This window comes from Rhinoderma darwinii, unplaced genomic scaffold (genome assembly GCF_050947455.1).
Source record: "Rhinoderma darwinii isolate aRhiDar2 unplaced genomic scaffold, aRhiDar2.hap1 Scaffold_2157, whole genome shotgun sequence".
In the NCBI taxonomy this organism is placed as follows: domain Eukaryota; kingdom Metazoa; phylum Chordata; class Amphibia; order Anura; family Rhinodermatidae; genus Rhinoderma; species Rhinoderma darwinii.
The window spans coordinates 26,550-40,000 of record NW_027462488.1 but is presented as its reverse complement, the minus strand read 5'-3'; the positions used below and the strand labels follow the sequence as shown (position 1 = coordinate 40,000).

Genomic DNA, 13,451 nt, shown 5'->3' with positions numbered 1-13,451 from the left:
TATATATACTGCACAGCACCACTTCTCCTGTCCTGTATACTGGGTGTAATTCTCAGTATCTGTATTATTCTGTATGTACACTGCACAGTACCACTTCTCCTGTCCTGTATACTGGGTGTAATTCTCAGTATCTGTATTATTCTGTATATATACACAGCACAGCATCACTTCTCCTGTCCTGTATACTGGGTGTAATTCTCAGTGTCTGTATTATTCTGTATATATGGACACTGCACAGTACCACTTCTCCTGTCCTGTATACTGGGTGTAATTCTCAGTATCTGTATTATTCTGTATATATGGACACTGCACAGTACCACTTCTCCTGTCCTGTATACTGGGTGTAATTCTCAGTATCTGTATTATTCTGTATATATACACTGCACAGCATCACTTCTCCTGTCCGGTATACTGGGTGTAACTCTCAGCATCTGTATTATTCTGTATATATACACTGCACAGCATCACTCCTCCTGTCCTGTATACTGGGTGTTATTCTCAGTATCTGTATTATTCTGTATATATACACTGCACAGTACCACTCCTCCTGTCCTGTATACTGGGTGTAATTCTCAGTATCTGTATTATTCTGTATATATACACAGCACAGCATCACTCCTCCTGTCCTGTATACTGGGTGTAATTCTCAGTATCTGTATTATTCTGTATATATATACACTGCACAGTACCGCTCCTCCTGTCCTGTATACTGGGTGTAATTCTCAGTATCTGTATTATTCTGTATATATGGACACTGCACAGTACCACTTCTCCTGTCCTGTATACTGGGTGTAATTCTCAGTATCTGTATTATTCTGTATATATACACTGCACAGTACCACTTCTCCTGTTCTGTATACTGGGTGTAATTCTCAGTATCTGTATTATTCTGTATATATGGACACTGCACAGTACCACTTCTCCTGTCCTGTATACTGGGTGTAATTCTCAGTATCTGTATTATTCTGTATATATATATATATATATACACACTGCACAGTACCACTTCTCCAGTCCTGTATACTGGGTGTAATTCTCAGTATCTGTATTATTCTGTATATATATACACTGCACAGTACCACTTCGCCTGTCCTGTATACTGGGTGTAATTCTCAGTATCTGTATTATTCTGTATATATATACACTGCACAGTACCACTTCTCCTGTACTGTATACTGGGTGTAATTCTCAGTATCTGTATTATTCTGTATATATATACACTGCACAGTACCACTTCTCCTGTCCTGTATACTGGGTGTAATTCTCAGTATCTGTATTATTCTGTATATATATACACTGCACAGTACCACTTCGCCTGTCCTGTATACTGGGTGTAATTCTCAGTATCTGTATTATTCTGTATATATATACACTGCACAGTACCACTTCTCCTGTCCTGTATACTGGGTGTAATTCTCAGTATCTGTATTATTCTGTATATATGGACACTGCACAGTACCACTTCTCCTGTCCTGTATACTGGGTGTAATTCTCAGTATCTGTATTATTCTGTATATACACTGCACAGTACCACTTCTCCTGTCCTGTATACTGGGTGTAATTCTCAGTATCTGTATTATTCTGTATATATAGACACTGCACAGTACCACTTCGCCTGTCCTGTATACTGGGTGTAATTCTCAGTATCTGTATTATTCTGTATATATATACACTGCACAGTACCACTTCTCCTGTCCTGTATACTGGGTGTAATTCTCAGTTTCTGCTGATAAATATATACAGTCCCACATCTCGGGGGGGGGGACGACTTACTTTTACTGAACTCCTCCAGCTTTTTGAAGGCCTCATCTCTCTCCTGTTTAATCTTGTCAAACTATCAGGAGACAAAAGAGAAAACAAAATTCAAATGGCGGCAGGAGACAACGCAGCGCAACCTGCAATGTGGGGAGCGCAGAATAGCCACAGCGGGATGAGGTGTCTCTGGGCAGCCAATAAGAATCTACGCCAATAAGTGTCCCCCCTCCCCCAGGTGTCAGCCAGTCAAGGGTCCCCACCCCCCACGTGTCAGCCTGTCAGGGGTCCCCCCCCACGTGTCCGCCCGTCAGGGTCCCCCCCTCCCCTAGGTGTCAGTGGTTGTTGGATTTCTCATTGCTCCGGGAGGGTCTGTACATCTGTAAACCCAGATAACCGGAGATCGCAGCCCCCCCCCCCTTCAGACCACCCCAGGAGCAGTCACAGCAGCAGGAAACGCTATAGTCACATGACACACGCGACCACGTTTACAGGACGGTCAGAAACGCCTCTTCACTTTCTGCTAAGTATCTGGCGGTGGCGCAGCGGAGAAGCCGCCCGCTCCTCACCCGCTGCTGCGCTCAGCGCTGTACAATCCTCCTCCTGCTTTATAAGAGCTCAATAACACCCATCTCACCCCAAATGCAGCGACTGAGGACACGATGCACACGAGGCAGGACCTGTGTCTCCCCTGCCGGCCCCGGCACACGTTACACCTGCACAACCTTCATATAATAAGTGAAGGGCCAATAACCGGACACAAGGGGCGGCTCTCATTCAGAGAATTATTGGGGCCACCCCCGGGCACCGCCACCCCCGGGCACAGCCACCCCACTCACCTCATCTTTTGTTTTCTCATTTTCAGTTTTAAGTTCTTCATATTTCTCAATGGCTGAAAGAAAATTAAAAAAAGTTATTTGTACAATGAACCAAATCAAATCCCCCCCCACATAAGTGACAGGAAACACACACACAACCACAACCACAACACACACACACAAACATAACACACAACCACAACACACACACACACACACACACACATAACACAACCACAACACACACACAAACATAACACAACCACAACACACACACACACACACACCACACACACAAACATAACACAACCACAACACACACAAACATAACACACAACCACAACACACAACCACAACACACACACACACAAACATAACACAACCACAACACACACAAACATAACACAACCATAACACACAACCACAACACACACACACACATACATAACACACAACCACAACACACAACCACAACACACATTTATTCTATGTATGAACCCTAATAAGCGGTGCAGAGGGGAATATAAAGTGGGGCTGGTTATCGCTGCACTTCTCACCCCTCCATTGATGAACACTGCAGCCTCTAAATGGCTGATAACAGGGAGCAATAAACGCATGCACCGGCAGCACATGGAGGGACGTCAGGGCTACGGATTCATTTCAGTGCAATGACTTGAATGTGATCTTTGACTGATTTTGCTGCAATCAGCGGCGCTACCAGAAGTCTCAGCGGAGTCCTGGTCGATCACTGTTCAGGTCGGTCCCTGTCCATGGTCCTGGAAACCCACCAGGCTGAGCCCCGTCAGTCCCTCCAGCTCCTGATCAGCCGCCCGCAGGGAATGGAGGAGTTCAGGCTTTTCAGCTTTTATGTTAGTTTGATTCCAGGACGGACTGGACGGCAAACACCTGCGCGGCGCCGAGCGCGACCAACGCTGTAATACGGCTCAGAACCCACAATAAGGCCAAATGTACACGAGCGCAGGCCGCAAAGTCACGGCTCCGCTGTCACCCGTCTGTCCACACAAAACCTCTGCTGGTGGATTCACAAATCCGCAACCAAACAAAATTGATGTCACCAGTTTGTGAAGCCGCAAATCAGTGCCGTAAAATAACTTATCCTGCGTTTCTGCGTCACGGATTCTCGGTCCCCCACACGGAACATCCCAGTGAAAAGCTCCGTAGGAATGAACGGTTCCGTGACACGGACAAAAACTACGGTCATGTGAACGAGGCCTAAGAAGACAGACGAGGAGATGAGACGCCAAACAAGAATCCGGCCGGCGCTCCCGCGTCTCACTGCAATGTAAGGATCAAAGCGATTGTCCAGGATTGGGCTGTGTTCACACGCTAAAGTAAAGACGGCTGTAACAGGTATATACAGTGTGAGGTGATATATATAGAGGAGCAGTATACAGGTATATACAGTGTGAGGTGATATATATAGAGGAGCAGTATACAGGTATATACAGTGTGAGGTGATATATATAGATGAGCAGTATACAGGTATATACAGTGTGAGGTGATATATATAGAGGAGCAGTATACAGGTATATACAGTGTGAGGTGATATATATAGAGGAGCAGTATACAGGTATATATAGTGTGAGGTGATATATAGAGGAGCAGTATACAGGTATATACAGTGTGAGGTGATATATATATAGAGGAGCAGTATACAGGTATATACAGTGTGAGGTGATATATATAGAGGAGCAGTATACAGGTATATACAGTGTGAGGTGATATATATATAGAGGAGCAGTATACAGGTATATACAGTGTGAGGTGATATATATAGATGAGCAGTATACAGGTATATACAGTGTGAGGTGATATATAGAGGAGCAGTATACAGGTATATACAGTGTGCGGTGATATATAGATGAGCAGTATACAGGTATATACAGTGTGAGGTGATATATATAGATGAGCAGTATACAGGTATATACAGTGTGAGGTGATATATATAGAGGAGCAGTATACAGGTATATACAGTGTGAGGTGATATATATAGAGGAGCAGTATACAGGTATATACAGTGTGAGGTGATATATATAGAGGAGCAGTATACAGGTATATACAGTGTGAGGTGATATATATAGAGGAGCAGTATACAGGTATATACAGTGTGAGGTGGTATATATAGAGGAGCAGTATACAGGTATATACAGTGTGAGGTGATATATATAGAGGAGCAGTATACAGGTATATACAGTGTGAGGTGATATATATAGAGGAGCAGTATACAGGTATATACAGTGTGAGGTGGTATATATAGAGGAGCAGTATACAGGTATATACAGTGTGAGGTGATATATAGAGGAGCAGTATACAGGTATATACAGTGTGAGGTGATATAGAGGAGCAGTATACAGGTATATACAGTGTGAGGTGATATATAGAGGAGCAGTATACAGGTATATACAGTGTGCGGTGATATATATATATAGAGGAGCAGTATACAGGTATATACAGTGTGAGGTGATATATATAGAGGAGCAGTATACAGGTATATACAGTGTGAGGTGATATATATAGAGGAGCAGTATACAGGTATATACAGTGTGAGGTGATATATATATAGAGGAGCAGTATACAGGTATATACAGTGTGAGGTGATATATATAGAGGAGCAGTATACAGGTATATACAGTGTGAGGTGATATATATAGAGGAGCAGTATACAGGTATATACAGTGTGAGGTGATATATAGAGGAGCAGTATACAGGTATATACAGTGTGAGGTGGTATATATAGAGGAGCAGTATACAGGTATATACAGTGTGAGGGGATATATATATAGAGAAGCAGTATACAGGTATATACAGTGTGAGGTGATATATATAGAGGAGCAGTATACAGGTATATACAGTGTGAGGTGGTATATATAGAGGAGCAGTATACAGGTATATACAGTGTAAGGTGATATATATAGAGGAGCAGTATACAGGTATATACAGTGTGAGGTGGTATATATAGAGGAGCAGTGTACAGGTATATACAGTGTGAGGTGATATATAGAGGAGCAGTATACAGGTATATACAGTGTGAGGTGGTATATATAGAGGAGCAGTATACAGGTATATACAGTGTGAGGTGATATATAGAGGAGCAGTATACAGGTATATACAGTGTGAGGTGATATATATAGAGGAGCAGTATACAGGTATATACAGTGTGAGGTGATATATATAGAGGAGCAGTATACAGGTATATACAGTGTGAGGGGATATATATAGAGGAGCAGTATACAGGTATATACAGTGTGAGGTGATATATAGAGGAGCAGTGTACAGGTATATACAGTGTGCGGTGATATATATAGAGGAGCAGTATACAGGTATATACAGTGTGAGGGGATATATATAGAGGAGCAGTATACAGGTATATACAGTGTGAGGTGATATATATAGAGGAGCAGTATACAGGTATATACAGTGTGAGGTGGTATATATAGAGGAGCAGTATACAGGTATATACAGTGTGAGGTGGTATATATAGAGGAGCAGTATACAGGTATATACAGTGTGAGGGGATATATATAGAGAAGCAGTATACAGGTATATACAGTGTAAGGTGATATATAGAGGAGCAGTATACAGGTATATACAGTGTGAGGTGATATATAGAGGAGCAGTATACAGGTATATACAGTGTGAGGTGATATATATATAGAGGAGCAGTATACAGGTATATACAGTGTGAGGTGATATATATATAGAGGAGCAGTATACAGGTATATACAGTGTGAGGTGATATATATAGAGCAGTATACAGGTATATACAGTGTGAGGTGATATATATAGAGGAGCAGTATACAGGTATATACAGTGTGAGGTGATATATATAGATGAGCAGTATACAGGTATATACAGTGTGAGGTGATATATATAGAGGAGAGGTATACAGGTATATACAGTGTGAGGTGGTATATATAGAGGAGCAGTATACAGGTATATACAGTGTGAGGGGATATATATATATAGAGGAGCAGTATACAGGTATATACAGTGTGAGGTGATATATATAGAGGAGCAGTATACAGGTATATACAGTGTGAGGTGATATATATAGAGGAGCAGTATACAGGTATATACAGTGTGAGGTGGTATATATAGAGGAGCAGTATACAGGTATATACAGTGTGAGGTGATATATATAGAGGAGCAGTATACAGGTATATACAGTGTGAGGTGATATATATAGAGGAGCAGTATACAGGTATATACAGTGTGAGGTGGTATATATAGAGGAGCAGTTTACAGGTATATACAGTGTGAGGTGATATATAGAGGAGCAGTATACAGGTATATACAGTGTGAGGTGATATATAGAGGAGCAGTATACAGGTATATACAGTGTGCGGTGATATATATATATAGAGGAGCAGTATACAGGTATATACAGTGTGAGGTGATATATAGAGGAGCAGTATACAGGTATATACAGTGTGAGGTGATATATATATAGAGGAGCAGTATACAGGTATATACAGTGTGAGGTGATATATATAGAGGAGCAGTATACAGGTATATACAGTGTGAGGTGGTATATATAGAGGAGCAGTTTACAGGTATATACAGTGTGAGGTGATATATAGAGGAGCAGTATACAGGTATATACAGTGTGAGGTGATATATAGAGGAGCAGTATACAGGTATATACAGTGTGCGGTGATATATATATAGAGGAGCAGTATACAGGTATATACAGTGTGAGGTGATATATAGAGGAGCAGTATACAGGTATATACAGTGTGAGGTGATATATATATAGAGGAGCAGTATACAGGTATATACAGTGTGAGGTGATATATATAGAGGAGCAGTATACAGGTATATACAGTGTGAGGTGATATATATAGAGGAGCAGTATACAGGTATATACAGTGTGAGGTGATATATAGAGGAGCAGTATACAGGTATATACAGTGTGAGGTGGTATATATAGAGGAGCAGTATACAGGTATATACAGTGTGAGGGGATATATATATAGAGAAGCAGTATACAGGTATATACAGTGTGAGGTGATATATATAGAGGAGCAGTATACAGGTATATACAGTGTGAGGTGGTATATATAGAGGAGCAGTATACAGGTATATACAGTGTAAGGTGATATATATAGAGGAGCAGTATACAGGTATATACAGTGTGAGGTGGTATATATAGAGGAGCAGTGTACAGGTATATACAGTGTGAGGTGATATATAGAGGAGCAGTATACAGGTATATACAGTGTGAGGTGGTATATATAGAGGAGCAGTATACAGGTATATACAGTGTGAGGTGATATATAGAGGAGCAGTATACAGGTATATACAGTGTGAGGTGATATATATAGAGGAGCAGTATACAGGTATATACAGTGTGAGGTGATATATATAGAGGAGCAGTATACAGGTATATACAGTGTGAGGGGATATATATAGAGGAGCAGTATACAGGTATATACAGTGTGAGGTGATATATAGAGGAGCAGTGTACAGGTATATACAGTGTGCGGTGATATATATAGAGGAGCAGTATACAGGTATATACAGTGTGAGGGGATATATATAGAGGAGCAGTATACAGGTATATACAGTGTGAGGTGATATATATAGAGGAGCAGTATACAGGTATATACAGTGTGAGGTGGTATATATAGAGGAGCAGTATACAGGTATATACAGTGTGAGGTGGTATATATAGAGGAGCAGTATACAGGTATATACAGTGTGAGGGGATATATATAGAGAAGCAGTATACAGGTATATACAGTGTAAGGTGATATATAGAGGAGCAGTATACAGGTATATACAGTGTGAGGTGATATATAGAGGAGCAGTATACAGGTATATACAGTGTGAGGTGATATATATATAGAGGAGCAGTATACAGGTATATACAGTGTGAGGTGATATATATATAGAGGAGCAGTATACAGGTATATACAGTGTGAGGTGATATATATAGAGCAGTATACAGGTATATACAGTGTGAGGTGATATATATATATATATATAGAGGAGCAGTATACAGGTATATACAGTGTGAGGTGATATATATATAGAGGAGCAGTATACAGGTATATACAGTGTGAGGTGATATATAGAGGAGCAGTATACAGGTATATACAGTGTGAGGTGATATATATAGAGGAGCAGTATACAGGTATATACAGTGTGAGGTGATATATATAGAGGAGCAGTGTACAGGTATATACAGTGTGAGGTGGTATATATAGAGGAGCAGTATACAGGTATATACAGTGTGAGGTGATATATATATATATATAGAGGAGCAGTATACAGGTATATACAGTGTGAGGTGATATATATATATAGAGGAGCAGTATACAGGTATATACAGTGTGAGGGGATATATATATAGAGGAGCAGTATACAGGTATATACAGTGTGAGGGGATATATATATAGAGAAGCAGTATACAGGTATATACAGTGTGAGGTGATATATAGATGAGCAGTATACAGGTATATACAGTGTGAGGTGGTATATATAGAGGAGCAGTATACAGGTATATACAGTGTGAGGTGATATATATATAGAGGAGCAGTATACAGGTATATACAGTGTGAGGTGATATATATAGAGGAGCAGTATACAGGTATATACAGTGTGAGGTGATATATAGAGGAGCAGTATACAGGTATATACAGTGTGAGGTGATATATAGAGGAGCAGTATACAGGTATATACAGTGTGAGGTGATATATAGAGGAGCAGTGTACAGGTATATACAGTGTGAGGTGATATATATATAGAGGAGCAGTATACAGGTATATACAGTGTGAGGTGATATATATAGAGGAGCAGTATACAGGTATATACAGTGTGAGGTGATATATATATAGAGGAGCAGTATACAGGTATATACAGTGTGAGGTGGTATATATAGAGGAGCAGTATACAGGTATATACAGTGTGAGGTGGTGTATATATAGAGGAGCAGTATACAGGTATATACAGTGTGAGGTGATATATATATATAGAGGAGCAGTATACAGGTATATACAGTGTGAGGGGATATATATATAGAGGAGCAGTATACAGGTATATACAGTGTGAGGGGATATATATATAGAGAAGCAGTATACAGGTATATACAGTGTGAGGTGATATATAGATGAGCAGTATACAGGTATATACAGTGTGAGGTGGTATATATAGAGGAGCAGTATACAGGTATATACAGTGTGAGGTGATATATATATAGAGGAGCAGTATACAGGTATATACAGTGTGAGGTGATATATATAGAGGAGCAGTATACAGGTATATACAGTGTGAGGTGATATATATAGAGGAGCAGTATACAGGTATATACAGTGTGAGGTGGTATATATAGAGGAGCAGTATACAGGTATATACAGTGTGAGGAGATATATATAGAGGAGCAGTATACAGGTATATACAGTGTGAGGTGATATATATAGAGGAGCAGTATACAGGTATATACAGTGTGAGGTGATATATAGAGGAGCAGTATACAGGTATATACAGTGTGAGGTGATATAGAGGAGCAGTATACAGGTATATACAGTGTGCGGTGATATATAGAGGAGCAGTATACAGGTATATACAGTGTGAGGTGATATATAGAGGAGCAGTATACAGGTATATACAGTGTGAGGTGGTATATATAGAGGAGCAGTATACAGGTATATACAGTGTGAGGTGATATATATAGAGGAGCAGTATACAGGTATATACAGTGTGAGGAGATATATATATAGAGGAGCAGTATACAGGTATATACAGTGTGAGGTGATATATAGATGAGCAGTATACAGGTATATACAGTGTGAGGTGGTATATATAGAGGAGCAGTATACAGGTATATACAGTGTGAGGTGATATATATATAGAGGAGCAGTATACAGGTATATACAGTGTGAGGTGATATATATAGAGGAGCAGTGTACAGGTATATACAGTGTGAGGTGATATATAGAGGAGCAGTGTACAGGTATATACAGTGTGAGGTGGTATATATAGAGGAGCAGTATACAGGTATATACAGTGTGAGGTGATATATATAGAGGAGCAGTATACAGGTATATACAGTGTGAGGTGATATATATATAGAGGAGCAGTATACAGGTATATACAGTGTGAGGTGATATATATAGAGGAGCAGTATACAGGTATATACAGTGTGAGGTGATATATAGATGAGCAGTATACAGGTATATACAGTGTGAGGTGGTATATATAGAGGAGCAGTATACAGGTATATACAGTGTGAGGTGATATATATATAGAGGAGCAGTATACAGGTATATACAGTGTGAGGTGATATATATAGAGGAGCAGTATACAGGTATATACAGTGTGAGGTGATATATATAGATGAGCAGTATACAGGTATATACAGTGTGAGGTGGTATATATAGAGGAGCAGTATACAGGTATATACAGTGTGAGGTGGTATATATAGAGGAGCAGTATACAGGTATATACAGTGTGAGGTGATATATAGAGGAGCAGTATACAGGTATATACAGTGTGAGGTGATATAGAGGAGCAGTATACAGGTATATACAGTGTGAGGTGATATATAGATGAGCAGTATACAGGTATATACAGTGTGAGGTGATATATATATAGAGGAGCAGTATACAGGTATATACAGTGTGAGGTGATATATATATATAGAGGAGCAGTATACAGGTATATACAGTGTGAGGTGATATATATAGAGGAGCAGTATACAGGTATATACAGTGTGAGGTGATATATATAGAGGAGCAGTATACAGGTATATACAGTGTGAGGTGATATATATAGAGGAGCAGTATACAGGTATATACAGTGTGAGGTGATATATAGATGAGCAGTATACAGGTATATACAGTGTGAGGGGATATATATAGAGGAGCAGTATACAGGTATATACAGTGTGAGGTGGTATATATAGAGGAGCAGTATACAGGTATATACAGTGTGAGGTGATATATATAGAGGAGCAGTATACAGGTATATACAGTGTGAGGTGGTATATATAGAGGAGCAGTATACAGGTATATACAGTGTGAGGTGGTATATATAGAGGAGCAGTATACAGGTATATACAGTGTGAGGTGGTATATATAGAGGAGCAGTATACAGGTATATACAGTGTGAGGGGATATATATAGAGAAGCAGTATACAGGTATATACAGTGTAAGGTGATATATAGAGGAGCAGTATACAGGTATATACAGTGTGAGGTGATATATAGAGGAGCAGTATACAGGTATATACAGTGTGAGGTGATATATATATAGAGGAGCAGTATACAGGTATATACAGTGTGAGGTGATATATATATAGAGGAGCAGTATACAGGTATATACAGTGTGAGGTGATATATATAGAGCAGTATACAGGTATATACAGTGTGAGGTGATATATATAGAGGAGCAGTATACAGGTATATACAGTGTGAGGTGATATATATAGAGGAGCAGTATACAGGTATATACAGTGTGAGGGGATATATATAGAGGAGCAGTATACAGGTATATACAGTGTGAGGTGATATATATATAGAGGAGCAGTATACAGGTATATACAGTGTGAGGTGATATATAGAGGAGCAGTATACAGGTATATACAGTGTGAGGTGATATATATATAGAGGAGCAGTATACAGGTATATACAGTGTGAGGTGGTATATATAGATGAGCAGTATACAGGTATATACAGTGTGAGGTGATATATATAGAGGAGCAGTGTACAGGTATATACAGTGTGAGGTGATATATATAGAGGAGCAGTATACAGGTATATACAGTGTGAAGTGATATATATAGAGGAGCAGTATACAGGTATATACAGTGTGAGGTGATATATATAGAGGAGCAGTATACAGGTATATACAGTGTGAGGAGATATATATAGAGGAGCAGTATACAGGTATATACAGTGTGAGGTGATATATATAGAGGAGCAGTATACAGGTATATACAGTGTGAAGTGATATATATAGAGGAGCAGTATACAGGTATATACAGTGTGAGGTGATATATATAGAGGAGCAGTATACAGGTATATACAGTGTGAGGTGATATATAGAGGAGCAGTATACAGGTATATACAGTGTGAGGTGATATATATATATAGAGGAGCAGTATACAGGTATATACAGTGTGAGGGGATATATAGAGAGGAGCAGTGGGTGTCAGTATTTGGGGGTATATATTGTATAGGACGCAGTCAGGCGGATATATTGGGGGGCAGGACAAGATTCTGCAGGTACCGGGGTAACATAGGGGCGCTGCCCGGTAAGAGGGAGGGGTCCCGGTGGGTGTGACGGGGCGGGGTGCGGGCAGGTTTCTGGAGGAAGCGGTGACTCGGGAGACACATAACGGCTCTCACCCTGCTCCTTCAGACCGGCGAGAATCCTGAGCTCCCGGTCCTCCTCCTCCTCCTCCGGGCGGATCATGGTGACAGCGGAAAGATGCGGCTACGGCGGCCCCGGAAGTGGGAGAGCGGGGGGCGGGGCCTGATGTCACCTATAGAAACGCCGGAACCAGCCCCCTATACACCTCACCGACCCCCCCATACACCTCACCGACCCCCCCATACACCTCACCGACCCCCCCCATACACCTCACCGACCCCCCCATACACCTCACCAACCCCCCCCCCCCCATACACCTCACCGACCCCCCCCATACACCTCACCGACCCCCCCATACACCTCACCGACCCCCCCCCCGTGCACCTCACCGACCCCCCCCCCCCCGTGCACCTCACCGACCCCCCCCCCGTGCACCTCACCGACCCCCTTCCCGTGCACCTCACCGACCCCCCCCCCCGTACACCTCACCGACCCCCCCCCGTACACCTCACCGACCCCCCCCGTACACCTCACCGACCCCCCCCG

At 41.1% G+C, this 13,451-nt stretch overlaps 1 long non-coding RNA gene across 1 annotated transcript; it reads right to left on the bottom strand.

Annotated features, from left to right (window-relative positions):
• Positions 1-1,769: 1,769 nt before the first annotated feature.
• LOC142701678 (uncharacterized) lies at positions 1,770-13,033 on the bottom strand. The gene is made up of 3 exons (XR_012867009.1): positions 12,941-13,033; positions 2,592-2,644; positions 1,770-1,834 (listed from the first exon to the last, which is right to left on the bottom strand). It is a non-coding gene; the product is annotated as an uncharacterized LOC142701678 (long non-coding RNA).
• Between the last annotated feature and the right edge of the window lie 418 nt (positions 13,034-13,451).